Genomic DNA, 17,177 nt, shown 5'->3' on the forward strand with positions numbered 1-17,177 from the left:
ATCCCCCCTAGTCGACCATCCAAGCCTATGTATGGGAACACCCTCACCTTCACCAAGTAAGTGAAAAACCTAGTCACTTGTACTTAAGATGTCTTTTCCTATTTTCTACTACGATTACTGACTTGAGCGTCGAAGGTTATTAGGTAGCGCACTGCACCGGTGTCGAGTTTTCTGGTTGCAGGCTCATCACTTCTCCGACGAAGCTGTTCACACGAGATTTCCGGAGAAATTATATTTCGTGGAGTTGAGCTTTTATATTGTTTGTATGTATTGTATAGTAGATTCAATCTCTAATCTTTATCCTTCGATTCATTCTCTCGAACTTGATGTGAAGATTGAGATGCTTGTTCTTGAATTTGGATCGAAGTTATATGTTCTTCGAGAATCTTCAAGTCTTCAAGTTTTCAAAGTCTTTAAGTTGGTTTTCGAATCTTCAAGTCTTTAGAGAGTCTTCAATTTGGTGTGAATTCTCTCAATTCTAAAATTCTGAACCCCTGAAAATGAAGGAGGCTCCCTTTATTTAGAGACAATATTTTGGGAGGGCTGTTTCAAAAACTTATTTACACAAATGTCTAAAGTTTTCTAATTTTACACTATTAGAATTCTGCAGGTAAGATTTTATTTTAATACTGATTTTACCCTTATTTATTGCATTTACATTTATGATACTTATTTATTTTTTTAAAAAAAATATAAAAGATTTAATTCCATAAATTGTCATCATAATTCTTTAACTATTGTGGGTCCCGTACAATTTTTCAACATCAATCCCTTAATTCACTCTTTCAAAAAGATTTATTATCTTGATTTACCACTATTATTAATTACAAAAATATTCAAATCATTCTCTCTCCATAATTTCCCAAAGGGATCTTTCCTTATTCTATAACAAGTTCATCTCTTCACTAACCTCCTCTTGTTCCCTAACCTTTTTGAGTGGTTCCTCTTTCCTATTTAAGTGGCGTGCAAGTTTTTCCTATTTAAGTGGTTGTTCCCCTTTCCTATTTAATTATATATATATATTTCTTATTATGATTCATGTTGTTTCGTTATTTCATTTTTATGTTTATGTTATATATAGGTTATAACATATATTTTATATGTACTTTTGAAATCTACTATTATTCGCGATGTAATTAACATTCTGTATATATGCCTTTTAAGTAGGATATAAAGTATATTTGACTATTGAGTTCTTATAACTGCCCAATTTGTACTTAGTTGTAGATATATATTATATCCGCATATATACAAGAATTCATGCCTAAATCACATTTGAAACTTCAAAAATATGGACTAAGAAAAAAAAATTGCAGTCTTCGACAATATCAATAAACCAAGTGTGTAGTCTAGTACAGTCATTTGTAGTATAACTTAAGTAGTTTGATGAAAAATCCTTCAATATATCAAATCAAGTGAAGTCACAATTAAGAAGTCATAGTGAGTCATATTGAATAGATCTTGCCTCAAAGGAAATAATAACTAACCAAAAACTCAAATGAAATCCAGTACATAAAGTCAATACTTAAAATTGTTATAACAAGTTGAAACTTGGAGCATCAAAATCTTGAACACTAGATAGCGTAGATCTCTTATCTCATGCTGAACCAAACTTCGTAGTGTATGATGATTGATTGACCTTAGAAAGCAGCACCACTCTACGTTTTGTCCGTCTCAATGGTTCAATTTCCTGATCTTTCACTTCTGTCTTCATCTTTCCGTTACCTCCTTTTTTGAACAGACTTGTTCCTCTCAACTACATATTAATATAACTATATGTGTTAATTATAAAATATATATGAGTATATTCAAAAATTTTAGAAACTTAAGGTGTTGCGTTATTATATATTTCAATCATACTAAGGCAAATCAGCACGAAGGCTTCTTCAATATAGACTATATTATGGTATGAAGGCTCCTTCAATATAGAAATCTTTCAATGACTACCAATCTCTTATGCCATGCATGAACAATACCATGGAAGTAACAACAACAATTATTATGCGGCAGCAATGGAAACAGAGTAAGGAGACAATTAATATGACTAGCAACTAAAATGGACTATTTATACTACCTATAAATATGAAACATGTACTTGTCTTAATTTCACTATCAACGAGGAAAGGAACTTCAAATAAGTCTAAAACTGAAACCTAAATCTGGTCGTGTTAAGAATTTCCGTTGTACAACTATATATTATATAGTAAAAACAAATATGAAGCTTCCCCTATCAACTTGAAGCCAAAATGCACTAATACAAATAACTTCATTATTTTGTGAAATCATAGTAACATAGATTGCTAATCTTACTGTAACAGTGAGTAAAAACATCAAACAAATAATTAAATATCTTTCTTTCTTTAATGCACCTTGCTCAGTTTTGATTATTTTTTAATTATATCTGTCCAAAGTTAGCACAAAACTGAAAAAATGGAGTCGATCCAAAGAACCTTAGCCTTCCTCTGAAAGGATGGTGTAAGAGCACAATGGGCAAAAACATTATTTTTTGTAAAAAATATGGTAAACAAAGTGTACAGTGTTAAAGGCCCAACCCCGAGATCTGCACGAGTCACAATTCAAAAAAGGATGATTAATGTCTTCCCCACTTCTTTTAAATAAAAGTATATTGCATAACAAAATACTTTGTACATCTTGAATAGAAAGTAGAAAAGCATATAAATAATGCAACTACACTTCTAGGATAGACATATTATTTTCAGCATAGTGAAAATGCAACTTGGCAACTAACTTTATATTTATGAGGATATTAATCAATAACAACTTATAATGAAATGATGCATTAGCATGCAGGAACAAGTTAAAAAGACATTGAATATAAATTTATAAAACCATAAAACCTAACATCAAAAGTTTAACATGTTCCAAACCAATCGTTTGCTTCATATTCATTAGTGGAAACAATTCAGCAGACAAATATAGAAACGACAAAAGTAATATTAGGAAGTTTTCAGCTGCAACAAAAAGCAACATAATTGGAATGTATTTCGCAATTTGGTACTTAATGATAGATATAAAATACATCCGGATATAAACTTATATAGTGTTACATCAATCATCAATTAACAAACAAAGATCGAAAACCTATTCTATCAATTTAGACACCCTAGCACATGCTTCATTATTATGAATTAATTCTTATAACATTAACCTAGAAAATTCAATCAAATACAATTACAAGATAAACTTATACGATAAATATAAAATATATCCGACTACTGAGTTCCTGTAACTACCCAATTGGTACCTAGTTGTAAATATATATTATATCCACATATATACAAAAATTCATACCTAAATTTTGTACCACAAGAATCACATTTGAATCTTTTGCAATATGGATTAAGAAAAAACATAACGGCAGTCTACAGATTGTATTTATGCACCTAAATTTTGCACCACACAAACAAAAAGATTCTAATACTTCTTTATCTAGAGATAACATTTTTAAACTAGTTAAACTAGATATGATTTATATCTGCATATAAAAAAAACAAGCGAGATCGATATATAACTCTATAGGAATGAGCTTAATCAGTACCAAAATAATTTATCTAAAGGAATGGTGTCATCTTAAAGTGTGTTTCGAAAAGGGTTAAACAATATAAAAAATCGAGGGAAAAAAGTATTGTTCAAAGTAACACACAAAATCAAAAATCCATTTACGGGTATGTAAAATATACCATTGCGAATCCTAGATTATTTATGGACAGATTACCATAAATACAAGACCAAACAAACCTCGACTTTGAGGGGCGACCGTCGACGAGAATGGAATAAAGCAGGGGTGATCAAACCAAGCCGAAAAACCGATCAGATCGACTAAAGCCGATCGAACCAACGTCGGTCGGTCGATTTATGGAATGAGTCGGTCGGTGTCGGTTTTTCTCTATATAAAACAAACCAGTCAGTCGGTCGGCTCTTCCAATATCATAGGAACTGACCGACCGCGACTTATTTAAAAAAAAACATATTCCAGTATTACTCCCGAGAAAGCTCAAGAACCGAAGAAAAATGAATGGAAAAAGAAAGATGGTGAGAGCAAAGAGAACAAAAACGAGGGAGAGAAATTGGGATGAAAAAAATAGGGGGAGAAAAGAGAGGGAAAAATAAATTCAAAAGAAAGGATATTGAAAAGGAAAAAAAGAGAGCGGCTGATAACTAGCCTCGTTAGTTAAAGTGTGAAATAAAATTAAAGAAAAAAAAAAACAAAATTGCTACACATGAATCATGTGAAAAAAAAAACAAAATTGCTACACATGATTCATGTGATTCTTTTACTTATTTCTTTTTTTCTTTTTACCCATTTTTCTTCCCACCGACGTGGCACACTAATAGCCATTTCTTTGTATCCCCTTTTCAATTTCTCTCTTTTTCTTTTCTTCCTCCCACTCTCTTCTCTTTTCCATTTCTCATTTTCGTTCTCTCTCCACATTTCTTCTCTTTCTTCCTCCATCTTCTTCACCTCTTCCCTTTCTTCTCTTTCTTCCTTTGTCCGTTGCTCCCCTTCTTCCCTCTTCAAATCACTGCGTTTGAGTCCCCAACACTCATTTTCCATTTTCTTTTCGAGTTTAGTATTTAGTCCAAACCGACCAAATCGACCGGTCGAATAGTCGGTTAAACGGTCAGTTTGTACAAAAGGGTAAAAAAAATTCTCAACCGACCGAAACCGACAAGGTCCGATTTTGACCGATTCCGACTGACCGATGCTCACCCCTAGAATAAAGGACTGCACGGTCTGTTGCAACGAGAACGGACTGCACGCTCTTCTACGGCTGCTACCGGCGACGAGAACGAAGGAGCGATCGGAAAAAATGTTGTTCGGAGAAGGAGAAATCGGCGGCAGAAGAAACTGCGGAAAGAAAAGAGGAGAAATCGAAAGGATGAACGAAGAATAAACTGAAACGATTTCTTTTGAAACTGTAGGCGGGAGAAAAAGAGATTTTTGGGATTTTTTTTGGAAAGTTTAAATGGTCATAAAATAAGGGATTTGAAATCTAACCTACCATATAAACTATTTTAATTTTCATAAATTTATTAATATTTAGGTGTAAATAAAGAAGGATATAAAGGTAAATTGATTATGGGTACCATCTTATAGAAGACTATTTTAAGACAAAAGTGTAAATTTTGTACATTCAATCCAGTTACGTAATTATAATCTCTAAATAGGCTATCAATGTACTAATCTCCTCTATTTATAGGGGGGTTTCCACAGGTTTGGTGGGCTATTGAGCTTGAGTGATTTTGGACTCAACTCATGAATTGGGTTTCATTCGGGTTATGAACCCAATTTAATTTCAAAACATTTTGGCTTGGATAATTTTGGACCCAACCCAACTCTTTTAGTGAATTTGAATTTATTTAAATTAAAATATTAATTCACCCGGTCTCATGGTAATTTCGGTTTTGGGCCAAGTTTGTGAACCAAATTGATTAAGGTCCAATTCTCATATGACCCAATTAAACCAATTAAATTCAACCCAGGGGCCGAATGAGAGACATGTGATATATTTCAGTTGTCAATTTATCTTAAATGTTAATTTAGGGTTAAATATATAATTAATACAAAAATAAAATAGATAATGACGTGGTCGTTTATGATTAGCCCAAAATTTGTGGTTCTACAGAAGCCACTCACCCGAAGGACACGTGGACCTCTCGAAATTCGCCGCCAACAATGATAAATAAATTTCACCTCATATAATATTAATTATATAATTGTCTTTGAAAAAAATATTAAAGTTAAAATGAAATTTATATTTAATATTAATAACTTTTCTTCTTTAAAATGGTCTTATATTGATATGAATTCAACATAATAACAAAAAAAATTAATATATACTAAATTATATAAAAAAACAAAATACTAAATTAATAAAAACAAATTTATTATATAAATTATATGAATATATTAGTAACGGCATTTTTTGAACATTACATAAATTTACAACATTCCAAAAATAAATCCTAAAAAATAAACATAGTTATCCAAATATTCTCATCCTTATAAATTTTCGTACAAAACAAACATGAATATCTGAAGATGTCAAGCATCTAAGATTTTGGGCATCTAAAATTCCCCAACTAAGCTCAAAAAAGGAGTGAGGTATATGAGATGAACTCTGGGGGAATTATGCAACTAATTTTCAAGGTTATTTATCCAGAGAAACTGGATCATTTTAACTCTTATCCATACCAAATCTTTAGAAACTATTAAATCTCTTATTGTTCAAGATATTTGTCAAATGATATCCTTGAACTTTTATCTTTCTCTTTCCTTTCTTCTAGGAAGAAGGAAACTCACCGTTTTTCTTCATCATTAAGCTTTGTTGAAAAATCAGGGTTTCTACCCTTAGTTCTAATGTCAAAAGTTGTTCTCTTGTATTCAACATTTTTGTCAATTACAAGACTGAGGTTATGAAGCAGTTTAATCAAACGAGATGCACAATGCTAATAAATTACCTTTGATGGATCTCTAAACTTGTACATGAGATATACATCTAAAAAAGCGTCCCCCACCAAACCTGATATGGTTGAGAAAAATTACCTTGATGATATCTCCTATCAAGTGAACGCATTCATTAAAAAGAAAAAGAAAACATAAGCAAAGAAAAAAAATAAGGAAAATAGTTGATATGTTTCCTCCAATGTTGACAATACTTTTTTCATTTGATTCTTTACTAAATATTTGCTAATAAAAATTATGAGAGTAGACAAATGATAATATATTTGTAAAATAATGGAAAGACTTTTTGCGATTTTTTAAATAATGTTTTTATTTAAACTTATTTTTAAAATAATGCTACATTAAATAAAATTAAAGAAAAAAAATACTTCTTTTGAAACTTATAACAAAAACAATACCTTTAGAATTAGTTCCCCACTTGGTTGTCTCTTGAAGAGACGACCATGACACTTTTAGTAGTTGGTCGTCTCAGACGACCATAAGGACGTGGCGCTTTATTGGCGCCACGTCTGATTTTAAAAAAAATCAAGACATGGTCGTCTCTTGTTGGTCACGGTCGTTTCTTCACGGGGTGAATTGGATTTTTAGGAAATAATAAATATTATTATTTATTATTTATTAAAAAGTAGACATTTGTTTAGGATACTAATTAGTGGCGTAGTGGATGACTCGAAAAACACCGGATCCCGAGAAGAGTTGAAGATGGTGCAAGATCGAATCCTCTTACCTTACTTCGAATGGAAGCTTAGCCCACCTCACTTGCTTTCTTTTCTGCATAAGGGAATAAACGAAGTCAACGAATTTCCTTCTAACTAGCGGTTGAGAGTAAGCAAGCTACCTTCATTCAACAGATTTCAGTCTTTCAGTAGTGAAACACGATTTCAGTATTCAATCTATCCCCTTCGTTCTGGAGTTCAGGATTGATATTCTATGGTCTCTTTTCCTTAAACTTCAGCTCTCTTTAAGCTCTCTTCTAGGGAATTTTTTCTTCTTGGTCTAGTAACAAGTCTCGATAAGCTGTCATAATCAAACACATCAATCAAAGCTTGAACACGAGAATTCTTGAATATAAGGTGAGTACAAATCCACTACACCATAGCTGACTTTAACTAAAAAGATGATTATATACAATAATTAAGATGATTACAAATCCAATAAAAACTATAATAAATAAATATATATATATATATTTTATACACAATTTATTAAAAAATAATATAAATAATATATAAAATATAATGATATAAAAATAAATAATTATTATAATTACTCAAAAAAAATAATAAGTAAAGTGTTGATTAACAGTAAAAAGAAAAAAGAAATGCATTTGCAATTTATTAAAAATAATATTTATTTTGAAATATATTAAAATATAAATAATAAATAATCATAATATATAAAATATAATAATTATAATAATGTATTGTTGTATTGTTTTAAAATAATAATAACAATAATAACTAAAAAGTTGATTAATAGTAAAAGAAATATAATAATAATAATGTATTGTTGTATTCTTTTAAAATAATAATAATAATAATAAGTAAAAAGTTGATTAATAGTAAAAGAAAAGAACTTGGGTTCAAACCCATAAAGAGAAAAAAGAAAACTGCACCATTATCCACTGCGCCACTAATTGGTATCAAAACCTCTACTTTTTAAATATAATATATAATAATATTTATTATTTTCTTAAAAATCTAAGTCAACCCATGAAGAAACGATCGTGAAATGCGGTCCAACACATGGTTGGTTCTTCAAGAGATGACCATGTCTTGATTTTCTAAAAGTGGCACGGTCGACCAAGTGGAGAACTAATTCCAAAGGCATTATTTTTTTAATAAGTTTCAAAATAAGCATTTTTTCTTTAATCTTATTTAATGCAGCATTATTTTAAAAGTAAGTTTAAATAACAACGTTATTAAAAAAATCTTTGAGAGAACAAAAAATCTTTGCTTATCATTCATGACATGGGGGCAATGCACATTTACAAATTCACACATCATTCTTGTAAACGTCATTTACATGATAAGTAATGCATACTACCTTTGGAAATTTTCATTTGCATAAACACGCGGTTTGTGTTAGTCTTATCATTATGCGTAAAGTTCACATCTCATGTATTTAGACATGTTTAGGAGGATTTCTAAACCATGCACTTAGGTAAAGAACTTCTTAATAAATCAAATCACTTTACCTTTTTGGAACAATTGCATTTTATTTTATTTTTATTATTAAATTGAATCCGATCCAAGATTGAGGTCGAAGCCCGAGTAAAATGCAGGTCCAGTGCATTTCTATCCTTTTTGGTTAAATCGAACCTGATCCAAGATCGAGGTTGAAGCTGCGTAAAGTGCAAGTCCACTAATTTTCATATTTTCTAGTTAAACCGAACCCGATACAAGATTGAGGTCGAAGCCTGCGTAAAGCGGAGGTCCAGTGCATTCTCATCTTTTCCGATTAAATCGGACCTGATCCAAGATCGAAGTCGAAGCCCGCGTAAAGTGCAAGTCCAGTGCATTTTTAATCTTTTTTGGTTAAATCAAACCGGATCTAAGATCGAGGTCTAAGCTCGCGTAAAGCGCAGGTCTAGTGCATTTTCATCTTTTCTGCTTAAATCGAACCCGATTTGAGATCGAGGTCGAAGCCCACGTAAAGCGAAGGTCCAGTGCATTTTCATCTTTTCTAGTTAAATCAAACTCAATCTAAGAACGAGGTCAAATCCTACGTAAAGCGCAGGTCCAGTGCATTGTCATCTTTTTTGGTTAAATCAAACCGAATCCACGATTGAGGTCAAAGTCCACGTAAAACGCAGGTCTAGTGCATTTCCATCTTTTTTGGTTAAATTGAACCCGATCCAATATCAACGTTGAAGCCCGCGTAAAGCAGAGGTCTAGTCATTTTTCATCTTTTATGGTTAAATCGAACCCGATCTAAGATCGAGGTTGAAGCCCGCGTAAAGCGTGAGTCTAGTGTATTTTCATCTTTTATGGTTAAATTGAACCTGATCCAAGATCGAGGTCGAAGCCTGCGTAAAGCAAAGCACAGGTCTAGTGAATTTTTATATTTTCTGGTTAAATCGAACCTTATCCAAGATCGAGGTCGAAGCCCGCGTAAAGTGCAGGTCCAATGCATTTTCATCTTTTCTAGTTAAATCGAATCTGATCAAAAATCGAGGTTGAAGCTTGTGTAAACCGCAGGTATAGTGCATTTTTATCTTTTCTAGTTAAATCGAAGATCGAGGTCAAAGCCCGCGTAAAGCGTAGGTCCAACACATTTTTCATCTTTTCTGGTTAAATTGAATTTGATCCAAGATCGAGGTCGAAGCCCACGTAAAGCGTAGGTCCAACACATTTTTCATCTTTTCTGGTTAAATCGAATTTGATTCAAGATCGAGGTCGAAGCCCACGTAAAGCGTAGGTCCAATGCATTTTCATCTTTTTTGGTTAAATCAAACTCAATCCAAGATCGAGGTCGAAGCCTGTGTCAAGCTAGGTTTGTTACATCTTATCTTATCTTATCTTTGGTTAAATCAAACCCGATCCAAGATCGAGATCGAAGCCTGTGTAAAAGTTAGGTCCGTTGCATTTTATCTCATTTTCGGTTAAATCGAACTTGATCCAATATCAAGGTCGAAGCCTGTGTAAAAGGCAAGTTCATTGCATTTTATCTGATCTTTGGTTAAATCGAATCTGATCCAAGATCGAGGTCGAAGCCAGTGTAAAAGTCAGATCCGTTGCATTGTACCTCATCTTCGGTTAAATTGAACTCAATCAAAGATCGAGGTCGAAGCATGTGTAAAAGCCAAGTCCATTACATTTTATCTCATCTTCGGTTAAATCGAACCTGATCCAAGATCGGGGTCGAAGCCTATGTAAAACGCCAGATTCGTTGCATTTTATCTCATCTTCGGTTAAATCAAACCTGATTCAGATTGAGGTCGAAACCTGTGTAAAAAGTCAGGTCCGTTGCATTTATCTCATCTTCGGTTAAATCGAACCTGATCCAAGATCAAGGTCGAAACCTGTGTAAAAGTCATGTCCGTCTCATTTTATTTTATCTTAGGTTAAATGAAACTCGATCCAAGATCGAGATTGAAGGGATGTGAATCCCGAAGCGGAAACGGATTTTCGTTGCTGATTTTTGAGATACAAAATCGAATTTTAAAGAAGAAAAATACAAGGGAAAAACAAACCTTTGAAGAACGTTTCTTCAACGAGTTTCTCTCGAACACCACCACTATGTCTTCCTCGCTATCCTCTTGGGTCTCAGGATCGTGCTGGTGGGAACAATCTTTTGGAACGAGAGGGGAAAAAAATCGAGAGAAAGAGCTTGATCAAGAGAAAAGAAAACCGGGAGTTCTTCTTTTGTGTTCTGTATTTTGCAGAACTGCAAAATACAAAACCAAAACAGTGACGTGGGGTAACTCCCCACGTCACACTAACCTCCCACTCCCCTGCAATTTTGCAGGGGAGTTTAATATTATTAATATTAATAATATTAATAATATATATATATATATATTTATATATAAATAATTAATATATATAATATATATATAATAATTAAAATATAAAATTAATTTATTAATTAATCTATTAATTAATAAATAATTATTAATTATTAATCCAATTAATAATTAATTAATATATATATATATATATAAATCAAAATAAATAATTAACACACAAAAAATAGAATCATATTCTATAACATTTCTCTCGTATAACCTATAGTTCTAATGTGCATCTCATGCACATTATTTTTAACATATAGTTTTAATATGAATCTTATTCATATTAATTTTATTTGAATCTCATTCAAATAATTTCTCTCATAATATATAGTTTGGTTTTATAATTAACTATAATGTATCACTATACATATAATCCCTTAAGTAATTTGAACAATTCAAATTCTTCCAAAAACTTGATCCTCGTTTTACCCGTTATGAGCTAGCAAGGGGACCTAATGGACCTACAGATCCGAAGCTTCAACGATGTAAGATTAATCGATCAAACTCATTAACCGAGTTAATCAAGATTCGTTAACTACGGGTCATTCCACTAAAGACCCGTAGTTGCACTCTTCTCAGTGCAGAACGTTTTTGTGTCCACGGATATACGACCATTAACGACGAGTCAATCCTTCACGAGTGCTCGTAATTCAAGTTGGGTCAAATTACCGTTTTACCCCTGAGTTACATCTTACTCCTTAAACACCACTGCTCCTTTAATGAACAACCCGATTATGGTCCAACCAATAACCCGAACTCCCTCTCGGCCAATGAGAGGGTGGGACCCCTTGTTCAAGTCCCGGAGTCAGCATTTAAGGGAACACTCATCTACTCCCCTAAAGTCGGGGAGGAGTGAATTCCATCTTGTGAAGTTATGTTCCCAGCTCCCCACTCGGTCTCGTCCCCAAAATGGTAGGAATGTTGAGTCGACGATTCGAGCCACTCTTACCCATACAGATCAAAGGACGAGCCCTCACGGGCAGGAGTCCATAACTCACTCATGATTGAGAATGAGTTGCCTGGTCATCCTAAGAAATAGCAACCTATTATTTAACGGTGTTACATCTAAAGATTGCCTATTTCGTGGTCCGGTCTTATACAAACTCATTGTATAAGATACCCCCACTCGCATGTCTCCACACGAACAACCTGGATCGAGTCATCTATAACCTTTACAGAGTGGGCCGTATCCATAGTGTTGTCAGGATAAAGTACCCAGCCTTATCCATATACTATAGACCCTTTAGGTTATTCACGGGACATTATCCATTCATATATCAGGGGTATATCAAATATATACCCCGTATATCAACTATATACCCAGTATATATACTGTCCCGATTACATCAAAAATAACCTTGGATGTTTAGTTTATTGGATTTTGGACAATGCAAAGCTATGATTCAACAACAAATTTATTGAATAAAACTTTATTAAATAGACATTTGTTTTTACAAAATACAAACTACGAGTTTAGGGCAACACACCAGACAGAGATCGAGCCTTGCGTTAAGCTAGGTATGTCACTTATCTTTCCAGCATTTAAATAAAATTTTCGCCTTCCAAATACCATTGTCCTTCTGTCTTTGTCTAACTGTTTCAGTTTTTTAAGAATACACAAAGGGGATAAGATATAAACACCGTATTTGGCTGCCTCAAATTATTATTTTCTTTTTTTATTATTATGTTTTATAAAAAAAAAGTTGATATTGGTTTTTATTTGTTTTTTTTAATTATTGTTTTTAAAAGAAAAAGGAAAATAACTAAAAGCATTAAATAAATGGAAATTGATTTTGTTTTTTTTTTTATAGAAAAGTAAGCATTTCTTTAAATGGTAAGGTTTTTATTTTAGTGTGAGTTTTTTTTTTTAAGTGGATCAAAGCTAATTAATAAAAAGTTTCCAATTTTGAAAGTTTCTTAGTCAAGTGTTATACATGTGGTTTAGTTCTCCTACTTTTTATCTCTGGACTTCCTAAAAATACATTTTTTTTTTACCTATATAAAGGGAGTGTTTAATTCTTTGAAGGGGAGAGGGAAGAAACCAAAAGGAGAAAGAAGTCTTTCCACTTTATGGGAAAACCCACCATGGCCCACCATCTCTCTCTCTAAAAAAAACTCGTTCGTCCTCTCTCACGCATAAACTAGTTACCTCCTGTTGGGTGTGTTGTCCTAAACTAGTAGTTTGTAATTATGTAAAAACAAATTTATATTCAATAAAGTTTTGGTTTCATATTCAATCAATTTGTTGTTGAATTTATAGCATTGCATTGTCCAAATCCAATAAACTAAACATCCAAGATTATTATCATGTAAGCAGGACAGTATATATACTGGGTATATATTTGATATATCCCTGATATACAAGTGGATAATGTCCCGAGAATAACCTAAAGGGTCTATAGTATTCGGTACCTTATCTTGACAACACTATGGATACAACCCGCTTTGTAAATGTTACAGACAACCTGATCCAGGTCGTTCGTGTGGAGACATGCGAGTGGGGGTATCCTATACAATGAGTTTGTATAAGACCGGATCGTGAAATAGACAATCTTTAGATGTAACGCGGTTGACTAACAAATTGCTATTTCATAAGATAACTAGGCAACTCATTCTCAATCCTGAGTGAGTTATGGACTCCTGCCCGTGAGGGCTCGTCCTTTGATCTGTATGGGTGAGAGTGGTCCGAGTCGCCGACTAAACATTCCTACCATTTTGAGGATGAGATTAGATGAGTGTTCCATTTAGTGTTGACTCCGGGACTTGAATAAGGGGTCTCACCCTCTCGCTGGCCCGAAAGGGACTTCCGGTTATTGGTCGGACTAGAACCGGGTTGTTTATTAGAGGATGAGTAGTACTTAAGGTACAAGATGTAATATATGGGTAAAATGATAATTTGACCCATCTACGGTTAAGAAACACTAGTGAATGATTGACTTGCCATTAATGGTCGATATCCGTGGACAAAGAAATATTCTATACGACAACGAACGGCAGCATCATACCTCAGATGGTGCCGACAACAACAAATTCCAACGATTAGAAGAGGTGAGAAATATTTCTTTTTTTTTTTTAAGAAAGAAAAAAGTTTTCTTTAAAATAAAATTTTTTTAAAGGAAAAAAACCTTTTAAAATAAGGTTGAAGTACTTTTTTGAAAAAGAAAGTAAAATATTTAGCAAATACAATTTGTTTAAAAAAAATAAAAAGAGTTGTTTTTTTTTTAATGAAGTAAATAAAAAGTTTTGTTTTTTCAATAAAGTCTTGTAAAGTTTTTTAGAAAAGAAAATAAAAGATTTTATTTTAAAAGAAAATAAAGTTTTTATACTATTTTAAAATAATTATTTTGAAAATTCAAATGACGAAGATTGAAAAGATATATAACTTTCCAATATTTTCGAGGGGATTGATTTTCTTAATGGCCTTCGTGCTGTTAATTCATCTTTTATCTTAAGATGTGAATTAATAAAGGGTGTGACATTTAAAATAAAAAATAGTTCTTTTAGACCAAATAAATATAATAGGATAATTTATGCCAAAATTTGGTAATCTTTTTCAAACGGGTGTTATAGGGTGCTAACATGTTCCCTACGCTCAATCGACTCACGAACAAAAAATTTGTTTTTCGCAAACCGTTTTTCATTTTGGTGACCAATCACACCTCATGGATGATTAGTAACGACTCCAAACTCTTATCTCGAAAGAGGCCCATTAGGAGATGACGCAGGTTGCTCCGCATCGTGATGGCATTGTGACATACGAAAATAGAGAATTGGAGGAGTTTTGTTATAAATGGAAGGATTTATATATTATTATTGATTGGAGAAAACTCGGGGGAATAAATCAGATGGAGCCCACTAGAGCATGAATTTTAAAATTTTGAATACATCATATTGAATACGTGGAAACCAAATATGTTAACTCTGACGGTGGCGACAACAACGAATTCCGGCGATTAGAAGAGGTGAGAAAATGTGGGTTATAAATTTTTTGTTTAAGAAAGAAAAAGGTTTTCTTTAAAATAAAATATTTTTTAAGTAAAAAACAAAAAAATTTCTTTTTTTTTTTAAATAATTTTTTTTAAAATAAACAAACCAAGTTTCTTTTTAAGGAAACTTGGTTTGTTAGCCTTCGTCCCACTCATGATTGTTAATTTGTGCCAGTCATGATTGTTAATTCATGTTTTATTTTAAGATGTGAATTAATAAAGTATGAGACATTTAAAATAAAAAATAGTTTGATTTTTGGGAGATCAAATAAATATAATAGGATAATTTATGACAAAATTTGGTAACATTTTTCAAATTGGTATTATAGGGTGCTAACATGTTCCCTACACTCAATCAACTCACAAACCAAAAATCTGTTTTTCGCATACCGTTTTTCATATTTTAGAAAATCACACCTCGTGAATGATTGGTGACGACTCCAAACTCTTATCTCGAAAGAGACCGTTTAGGGGATGACGCAGACTGCTCTATATCGTGATGACGCTGTGACATACGAAAATAAAGAATTGAAGGAGTTTTGTTATAAATGGAATGACTTATAGATTATTATTGATTGGAAAAAACTCGGGGAATAAATCAGATGGAGCCCACGACAGAATAAATTTTAAAAATTTGAGTACATCATATTTAATACGTGGAAACCAAATATGTTAACTTTTGAATAAATATTAAATCTAATTATTTAAATAAAACACAAATCCCATTAAATCAAATAGTATTAATTGAAGGCAAATGTAGGATAAACAAAAACAATATTTCAAATACTATAATAATGAAAATAAAGACAATTTGTGAAATATAGTTTATATTTTGACCTACAGAATACAATTCCTCTTTAAAAAAAAGTAGTTCATTTGAATAAATTGAAAACTTTTTTAGATCATAGATGTCAATTTCCCCATTGTTGAGAGAAAATTGATAAAATCGACCTAAAAAATTTTCTACATGGTTTAGATGACCTAGGCTTTCAAAATTATTTTTCTGACTCAAATCAATATTTTATTTAATTAAAAAATTTAAAATTACAATTATGTATGTCCCTTCTCTTTTCTTCCCTCCTGCACTTATTTCTCTTCCCTTCTCAAACTTCTCTTCTCTTCCCAATTTCCATTTTTTTCATGTAACATTTCCTCACTCACATTTTTTAAAAGCAATTGTATATATGATATGAGCAGGGAGGGGCCTTTGATTGGAACCCTTCATCCCAAAAAATTAAGAGGATTATTTTTTTTTTTAAAGAAAGGTTAAAATTTTGCTTCACCTAACTTGTAGTTCGCACTCTACTTTGAAATTTGTTTTGTTTTATCTTGGTATGTTCAGTTTTTTCTTAGGCAAATTATTTGAAGAACGATCTTGCCGAAAACTTTGGGCAGAACTCACGTGAAGTTGCTCATTTTTTTTTTTGGAATTTGTATGTTTCCTCAGACTCAAACTTGGCCGCGTGTTAGCCTGAGGAATGTTATAGAGGCAAGAATGTGGAAACTTGTGTGTGTTTTTGCACAAGTTATGGTGCAAAATGATAACTCGTGCGAAACTTTAGGGGCGTCCCCAAGTTTTTGTACAAGTTTGTTGAACGTGTCTTTTACTCGGGCACAAATTTGGGTGGGTTTTAGGCCAAGGAACAGTAGATTTGTAAATTCATCTCGATTGGCGTGTAAGAAAAAACTGATTTAGGTTAGAAAAAATAAGTTTTCAAACGGTGAGTTATTTGTGAAAACTTTTTAAAGTTATTTCTACCAATTTCCCATTGTTGAGCCTATACCAAGCCCACCAAAGATCTAGTGTGGATGTTGCACACCACCATGCTCAAATGCTCTAGAATAGCCATGTGTGCATTGCTTGATTGTATATATTGTTGTGTGTTTTTGTTTGTCTAATTGTCCCCACACGCCTGCGTTCGTCCCATGCATGCGACACTCGCTTGCATGCGTGTGCATCCTACACATGTGCACGATCACCAACCTTGCCTACCATGCTAGCCAATTACTTGCATGTTCACGAGACGCTAAGCACCCAATAGCTCTCTTATGCCTTGTGCGTGCTTTACTTCATGCTTGGCCACACGTGCTACTGCCTTACCTTGTCCTCCTCTTTTGAGTTTGCTACCCCACTTCACTCTAACAATGACCCATGCAAGGTCCATCAAGCATTGTCACATGTTTCAAG

The 17,177-nt window shown here is 32.8% G+C and overlaps 1 long non-coding RNA gene across 1 annotated transcript; it reads right to left on the reverse strand.

Moving 5' to 3' along the window:
• Positions 1-1,382: 1,382 nt before the first annotated feature.
• Positions 1,383-4,726, reverse strand: LOC148209800 (uncharacterized). The gene is made up of 2 exons (XR_015792671.1): positions 3,760-4,726; positions 1,383-1,756 (listed from the first exon to the last, which is right to left on the reverse strand). It is a non-coding gene; the product is annotated as an uncharacterized LOC148209800 (long non-coding RNA).
• Positions 4,727-17,177: the final 12,451 nt, after the last annotated feature.

This window comes from Momordica charantia, assembly GCF_013281855.1.
Source record: "Momordica charantia cultivar OHB3-1 chromosome 8 unlocalized genomic scaffold, Mcharantia_2.0 BLBB01000008.1, whole genome shotgun sequence".
Classification (NCBI taxonomy): domain Eukaryota; kingdom Viridiplantae; phylum Streptophyta; class Magnoliopsida; order Cucurbitales; family Cucurbitaceae; genus Momordica; species Momordica charantia.